Source organism: Mustela lutreola, chromosome 3 (genome assembly GCF_030435805.1).
Source record: "Mustela lutreola isolate mMusLut2 chromosome 3, mMusLut2.pri, whole genome shotgun sequence".
NCBI lineage: Eukaryota > Metazoa > Chordata > Mammalia > Carnivora > Mustelidae > Mustela > Mustela lutreola.
Window position 1 is genome coordinate 96,311,937 of NC_081292.1, and position 8,789 is coordinate 96,320,725.

Genomic DNA, 8,789 nt, shown 5'->3' on the forward strand with positions numbered 1-8,789 from the left:
CCACTTATCTCAGAGTAACACCTCTATAAAAGCGATCTCTAGGGTGATGGTGTTCCTGTCTTCTTGGCTTGCCCCTCCTGCTATAGAGCCTCCCCCCTACAATCCAGCAAGGTAGGGACTGAGGTCCCAGGCTCACTCAGCTGTAGTAGAACTTCTACCTGTAGTAGAACTTCTACTCTACAGGTCAAGTCTGGAAAGGGGAAGCTCTCCTTTTCTTGGGTGCCCCAAATAGAGTACCTAGAATACTGTTTCTATAAGATGGAACTGGCAGGGGAAGAATAGGCTATGACTCAGTTGCTACAGATTTCTTATTGATATTTAGAGATTTTCCTGAATAACTGTTTCCACGCTTGCTATATGCACTTAGTATAATTTCCAGGACTTTAAATTATTGTTTTAAATAATTTTCTCCCATTAAATGGTTGTTTTGTTGTGGATTGAATCCACCTTGCCCTTTACTCCAATATTCCAGAAATAGAGCCACCTCTGTGATACCTTTTACTGACTTTTCATCTAGCAGTGTCAAATGCATAAGTTTTACTGATTCCTCAGCCATTAGATGCACCTCTCTCATTAAGGTTGCTGATAACTTACCCTTTACAGATGGTCTAACACTTTTTTTCATATCTAATATTAAAGCACTGAGAAACAAATTTTGTCTTTCAAATTATTTAAATTCTTAAATTATTTAAATCATTCAATTCCTTTTTCTTTAAATTCTGGACTAATAGTCTTAAAGTGATAATGCAACAGGGGCGCCTGGGTGGTAGAGTCAGTTAAGCATCCGACTCTTAGTTTCAGCTCAGGTTGTGATCTCATGGGTCATGAGACAGAGTGCCGTGTCAGGCTCCACACTCAGCAGACAGTCTGCTGGAGACTCCCTCTGCCCCTGCCCAGGCTTGCGCACTCACTGTCTCTCTCTCCCTCCCTCTCTCTCTCACAAATAAATAAATAAATATTTTGAAAAATGAAACTAATATAATATCATTTGCCAATTATACTCCAATTAAAAAAAAGATAATGAAAAAGAAAACTTGTATCCGATGGATCCTTGTTGGTGTGGTTCTTATAAAACCAGTTGAACCATCTCTTGGAAGGTGGTAGCAAAGGTCCGGTGGCAGGGTTCTGGAGATCAGACATCTTAAAAGAGGGATGCCTAAATAGGAAAGGGAAATATTAATATAAAAGATTTTTGTAAGTAACATTCCAAGAGTTGAACCCTAAAAACATCCAATCCAATAAACTCCAAGAAGCTGGTGGAGGAAAATCTTCCAGTTATGCAGCAGCACTGCTTACTGAGTTTCTGAAAACTCCCACACTACATCTCAATGCTCCTAGTGATGTTGCTCCTAGCCTTGGTTGCCACCCAAAGCAGGCATGTGTGACCCAAGCCTTCTGCCCACTTGTCCAGGCAAATATAGCTTACAAAGGGTCTTCTGTAGTGGGGAGTCCTTCCAGGTTTATAACAAGCCACCAAACTTCAGCTCACAGGGGTTCTCCGGAGCCTTGGGAAATGGCCAGATGACCTAGAGACCCAAAACAGATCTGGGTGTCAAGCTTTGGTCTTGGTGATACCAAGTCAGGTGGGAGAGAGAGAAACTGGAAACATTCATCAGGGAGTTGGGGTCACATGTTGATGGAAACTGGAGGAATTAAAAATTTAGTAAGGACTGACAATTTGGGATAGGTAGCAGGATCCAGGCCAAAGTGCAAGTAGGTATCAAAATCGATCCTTCTACCCTGTCTGGGAAGTCAACTCAATGTCTACCAGACAAGACAGAGTTTGCATCTTCATCAGTTACCTGCAATTTACCAAAAGGTGCAAAATGGCTCAAAGACAATGAACAGCGCTAGACTCTGAATACCTAGAAGTATGTACTATGAACTGTCTTAGAATTTTCCATTGAAACAATATTTTTCCTTCTTCTCACTTTTTTAAAAAAGATTTTACTTATTTATTTGACAGACAGAGATCACAAGTAGTCAGAGAGGCAGGCAGAAAGAGAGGGGGAAGCAGGTTCCCTGCTGAGCAGAGAGCCCAGTGAGGGGATCGAACCCAGGACCCTGGGATCATGACCTGAGCTGAAGGCAGAGGCTTTAACCCACTGAGCCATCCAGGGGTCCCATCTTCTCCTCACTTTTGATCAAAAAATAATCTCAAAGAGAGATTAGTCTTGACCACAAAATAAGCCTGGTCTCATTAGATTTGACCTGGATATTGTCACAGGTACAGAAAGAATGATCATTTAGGGATGCCTGGGTAAACCAGCCAGTTAAGTGTCCAACTCTTGGCTTCAGCTCAGGTCATGATCTCAGGGTCATGAGATCATGCCCTGTGTAGGGCTCTGAGCTCAGCTTGGAGTCTGCTTGAGATTCTTTCCCCTCCCTCTCCCTCCTCTGCTCCTTCCCCCACTCACTCTTTCTCTCTCTCTCTCTCTCAAATAAATAAATAAAATCTATCAAAATTTATTTAAAAAAGAAAGAAAAGGACCGTCATTTACCACAGGCCTTCCTGAGTTTGCTCTGCTGCAAGTCTTCATAAGAAACCTCAGGTCATACTTCCAGAAGCTTCTGGTGCATTCGTCCAGTGCAGACCTGGAACCTCTTTTGTGAAGCAGCAGCTGAGACTCCAGTGCTCACCATGGCTGACAAAAAGTCCAAGGAGTCAGGATGAGGACAACGATCACATTAATGTGAAGGTGGCAGGACAGGATGGTTCTGTGGCACAGTTTAAGATTAAGAGAGAGACACCACTTAGTAAACTGATGAAAGCTTATTGTGCATGGCAGGGTTTGTCAAGGAGGCAGATCAGATTCTGACTAGATGGGCAGCCAATCAACGGAACAGACATCAATGCACAGCTGGAGATAGGGGACTAAGATGTAGGTGATGTGTTCCAGAAGGAGACAGAGCATCTGCCACAAAGGGAACCTACTGCTTCACTCCAGACCAAGAAGACATTCTCAATGACAGAACCACAATCTGGTTCCACCATATCCTGACCACTACAGTAGAAGTTTTCTCAATTCTTTCATTTTCCCCTTCCCCATTCCTTCATTGTACATGAAGTGTGTGTGCACAAGCATACTGCATATTTTAAAAATCTAAATGGCCAATGGTATTTTTGGATCGACCTCAAAAGGAGATGGGATGGGGAAAACACCGGTTCTCTCCATTAGGGGCATGTTCATCCAGCTCTTATCTCTATATTCTGTAAGTTATTTTGCGCTCACTGTTTAACAATAAAAGAACAACACAAAAATCTTTATATACCTTGTTTGGAGAATTTCAAAGTTTTTCATTTATCACTGTAACATCAAGGACAATTCAATAACTTTTTTTTTTACGTAGCTGTTTCATGTAGGGAAATCTGTCTTTAGGAATAAATTACTCCAAGAGAAATGAATCCTAGATCAGCTTTCCCTTCAAGTCAAGTGTCTTGTTTAAAGGTGGTTTTTTTTTTAAGATTTTATTTATTTATTTGACAGAGAGTGAGATCACAAGTAGGCAGAGAAGCAGGCAGAGAGAGAGGAGGAAGCACGCTCCCCACTGAGCAGAGAGCCCGATGTGGGGCTCAATCCCAGGACCCAGGTGCCCCAAGTGTCTTGTTTAAATAAACTTCTTATTTAAAAAAAAAAAAAGAATAAAAATAGATGTGGGTGCCTGGGTGGCACAGTTGGTTAAGTGTGGGCCTTCAGCTCAGTCATGATCCCAGGGTCCTGGGACTGAGCCCCATTTTGGGTTCCCTGCTTCTCCCTCTCCCCCTCACTTGTGCTCTCTCTCAATAACTCTGTCATTATCTCTCAAATAAGTAAATAAAATATTTAAAAAAAATAAAAATAAAGAGGTTGCCTGGGTGGTTCAGTCAGTTAAGTGACCGACTCTTGATCTCAGCTCAGGTCTTGAACTGAGTCATGAGTTCAAGCCCTACATGGGCTCCATGCTGGATGGGGCACCTACTTAAAAAAAAAAAAAAAAAAAAGAGTAAAAATTTTAAAATAAAATAAAAGCTTCTAGAAGTGGGGCGCCTGGGTGGCTCAGTGGGTTAAAGCCTCTGCCTTCAGCTCAGGTCATGATCCCAGGGTCCTGGAATCGAGCCCCACATCGGGTTCTCTGCTCAGTGGTGAGCCTGCTTCCCCCTTTCTCTCTGACTGCCTCTCTGCCTGCTTGTGATCTCAGTCAAATAAATGAATAAAATCTTAAAAAAAAAAAAAAAAAAAAAAGAGCTTCTAGGAGCTAAGAAACCAAGAAAAGAACCTGCCACCAGATTTCATCTACAGTACCTACAGACTTAGGGGAATCTTCTCTTTTCAAGGCTTGCAAAATATCCTAAAGCTCTTGGGCCTGCCAAGAGGTGACCTTCCCTACTCACCTGCAAAGCCAGGAGACCTGTAAGCCAGGAACCAGACCAGTGTTCCAGAGTTTTGTCAGCACTAGCTCCACGAAGTCAACCTTAGCTTCTTAAAAGTGTCTTGTCATGTCTGATTAGATGCTCATCGTTTTCAAATATGGCATTCCGGACAACACTTCGGATCCATAGCTGCTATTTCCAATTACATCCTGTTAATGAGGACAGATTCTTACTGACTTTGTGACAATAACTTACATTGCTAAGATAATTAGAGTGCTCAGTAAGAGTTCTGAATCTGGAGGGGTTAGGTAGGAAAAAAAAAAAGGATATCATTTATAAATGGAAGATTTCTGTAAAATCATAGTCTACTAAATTGTTTCAAGTAGCAGATAACTTAAAAGAAAAGAGAAATGAGCTCATTATATAGGCAAAATAATTAAATACATAATTAACCCTATTTTCAAAGAACAAATGTTTTGTGGTTTTCTAGGTATCCTCTGGAAAATTCAAAGACAAGTTCAGGCACAGAAGATACCCTGATGAAGCAACATTCTCAGACAGAACATTCCAGGTTAGCTCTTGGAAATTTTATCTTATTTATTTTTATCCTTAGGATTCAATCTTGGGAAGGCAAAAATCAGAGTTACCAGATCTAAATACTTAAGATAGGAATCAAATCATGGGGTGCCTGAGAAACAATATTTTACTATTCATTTTAAAGTGATGATAAAACATTATAGCATTTTTAGAAATAAACCTTCCAGATAATATGATTGCAGGGGCACCTGGGTGGCTCAGTGGGTTAAGCCTCTGCCTTCAGCTCAGGTCATGATCCCACGGTCCTGGGATCGAACCCCGCATCGGGCTCTCTGCTCAGCAGGGAGCCTGCTTACCCTCCTCTCTCTCTCTCTCTGCCTGCCTCTCTGCCTACTTGTGATCTCTCTCTCTGTCAAATAAATAAATAAAATCTTAAAAAAAAAAAAAAAAAAGATAATATGATTGCAGAGAACCTTGGCCCACATTCCCAAATGAGAAACTTTGTTTTCCTAAATAATCAAAGATATATTAATCAATATAAACCAGAGAAGGCTATCCTGGTAAGATAAATCCTTTTTGTTGCCTAGGTACATTAAATAGCAGAATAAGTAATCTTGTATCTTATAGGTGAGGGCATCAGCAGTAAACCAAGGCAACAAGCCCATCAGAGTGAAAAAACTTTGCTAAGATTTTAATTTTTCAAACTTGAGTATTATAAAAATAGGTACAATTCATTTCCAAATTTTGCCTTTCATTTCATTCTTTTATATTCTGGGACAAACAGATGGGACAAACAGATGGGACAAACAGACCAACCTCAGGCTATATGTTCAGGCTGCTATAACAAAATCCCATGGGCTGAGTGACTTAGAAGCAATAGACATCTATTTTTCACAGTTCTGGAGACGGGAAGTCTGAGATCAGGGTGCCAGCACAGTATGGTGGGGGACCCCCTCTGGGTCAGAATTCTCCTATCCTCACAGGGTGCCAGTGGCTAGGAATCTCTCCGGAGCCTATTTTATTTTGTTTATTTTTTAAAGTCATGACACTAAGAGGAAACTTTTATTTTAGTGTCTTTTCAGTCCTCAACTACATATGTATATATGTGAATATGATGGGAGGGATGTGTAAAACAGGGGAAGGGGACTAAGAGTACACATACCGTGATGAGCACTGAGTAATATACAGAATTGTTGAATCACATATGGGACACCTGAAACTAATATATAATACTCTAAGTTTAAGGAAGGAAGGAAGGAAGGAAGGAAGGAAGGAAGGGGCGCCTGGGTGGCTTGTTAGTCAAGGGTCCGGCTCTTGGTTTCAGCTCAGGTCATGATCTCAGGGCCCTGGGATGGAGCCCAGCGTCAGGCGCCACACTCAGTGGGGAGTCTCCCTGAGGATTCTCTCCCTCTCCCTCTACCCCTTCCCCTGCTCTCTCTCTCTTTCTAAGAAATAAATAAATTTTAAAAGAGAATAAAAAACTGGAGTCTCCTATAAGAGCACTAACCCCATTCATGACTTAAGCACCTCCCAAAGTCCTACATCCTAATGTCCTGACCATTTTTGAAGGATTTTAGGATTTCAGTGTAAGAATGTTGGGGGTTGGGGAGGCACAGACCAGACCACAGTGGGTCCATGTGGTCAGAATTAATCTCACGGTGTTACTGAGATGTTCTTGGTTTGTTGTTGTTGTTGTTGTTTAAAGATTTTATTTATTTATTTGACAGACAGAGATCACAAGTAGGCAGAGAGAAAGAGGAAGGAAAGCAGGTTCCCCACCGAGCAGAGAGCCCGATGTGGGGCTGGATCCCAGGACCCTGAAATCATGACTCAAGCCAAAAGCAGAAGCTTAACCCACTGAGCCACCCAGGTGCCCCTTCTGAGACATTCTTAACATTAAGTGTGTTCGTGGTTGCCATTGTCAGATGAATCAGTAAGTAAGCACTTAAAGGTTTTCTTGGTTTCAATTGCCAATATAGTAAATATCAATAGTTAGAACCTCAGAGAAAGCTTTTGGGGTCCTCAGTAACCTGAAGAGTGAAGAAAGGGAACCACACCTCTTCTTTGGGACAAAACTACTGTTTTCCTTGAGAAACAGAAATTTACAGATAGTTGTGTTTCTCCAAAACTCTTTCTCTCATGTGTAATGAAAACCACATACTAGTGGTCATTTTAACCAAAGTGGCTAACTTCCGGTTCGCAGAAATAGTCGAGGGGGGATCACTGCGCTGTTACACACCAGCACTTTGCCACAGACAGACTAGCAGAACTCATGAACACAGGCAGTGCAGCTCTGTCCAGCCTCACCCCTCCCTTACACACTTCTCAAAGCCACCAAAATGAGCATGTTTGTTACAGGCCCACAGACACAGCCCTCTGGAGCAAATACAAGTAAGAAGCAAAAGAATGTAAAATTGAAATTATGCTCAGTAGCCAATGATTCAGCATTCTCTGACTTGGGAAATGATCCAGGTATCTATCTAGTGAATGGCCATTAATTAACCCAGGGTAGTATAACTCCAGGGGTTTAAATTACACAAACATCTCGGCAATTATCTTCAAGTGGACCGACCAGGAAACACAATTACTGCTAAAATCAAGTTTGTCAGAATGATAATCTGACTTGGTTAAATACAAATATATATGTCTCATAATCTTAAACAGGTAGTATAAATAATGCTAGCTTATTTGATCACCAAATATGCATAAAATTAGGAAGAATATAGCCAAATAGATAAAAATATAAGCTTGTATAACACTTAATGCTCAGAGAAGACACAAATGTCTTTATTAAACCAAAAATACTAAATTAGTTCGAAAATATTAGTCTCATTTGCATAAATAGTGTGAACTTGTTCTTAAAATATTTCTGAGTTAATTTCTATAAATTTTTTTCTCACTTTTTGCTGTTTTAAAGTACTAAGAATTCAGTTTCCTTAATTTCTGGGAATCTTTAACAATATTCTATTCATATAAGGTGCCTGTCAATATCTAAGCCAATCAGAACAGAGCTCCTTTAATTTAGGTGATTTTATAATCTCAATTGGCAATACCATCCAGAGATAGAAAAATATCACACATTCACACAGTGAGAAGTAAAGGTCTTTCTGAATTGCAGAGACATATATCAATAGGCAGACAGACACAGACAGATTTCTCATAGCTCCATTTCTAAAATTTCAGCCCTGGGGGCACCCGAGTGGCTCAGTTGGTTAAACATCTGCCTTCAGCTCAGGTCATGATCTCAGGGTCCTGGGATCGAGCCCCGCGTCAGGCTCCCTGCTCAGCTGCTTCTCCCACTCCCACTCCCCTTGCTTGTGTTCCTTCTCTTGCTGTCTCTCTCTGCCAAATAAATAAAATCTTTAAAAATAAATAAATTAAATAACATTTCAGCCCTGGTCAACAGTAAATACAGGTTAACGGAATTCACTGCTCCATGTCAAGAACTGTTCTCTTCCCAGTGGCTTTGAATCCTTAACTGATTTCAGCTCAAAGCAGACAAACAGAAAACAGTAACAAACAAGATTCACTGTCATCTTTAACACAACAAAGATAACATCTCTATAACATAAATGGTCAGACCATGAAACCAAAAGAAGCCAGCTCCAGAAATCAAGTGAGCACTCAAAAAGAATCAAAATAGAATCCTTACCATGCTATTGAGTTATACAAGTTCAGGGCGCAGGACCAGAAGTCGGACATAGCATTGATTTCAGACCACCAGCCAGGAACAGAGAGGCTCATCACATGGGTGAGGTAATTAGGGATCCCACCACAAGCTTTGCTCCTATACAAGTCACAGCATCAAAACTATCAAAGATAAAATCCACATGGGGTGTCTGAGTGGCTCACTTGGTTAAGTGTCTGCCTTCAGCTCAGGTCATGATCCCAGCATCCTGGG

The 8,789-nt window shown here is 41.0% G+C and overlaps 1 pseudogene; it reads left to right on the top strand.

The window, feature by feature from the left end:
- Window positions 1–2,641: 2,641 nt before the first annotated feature.
- Window positions 2,642–3,002, top strand: LOC131827896 (small ubiquitin-related modifier 2-A-like; annotated as a pseudogene).
- Window positions 3,003–8,789: the final 5,787 nt, after the last annotated feature.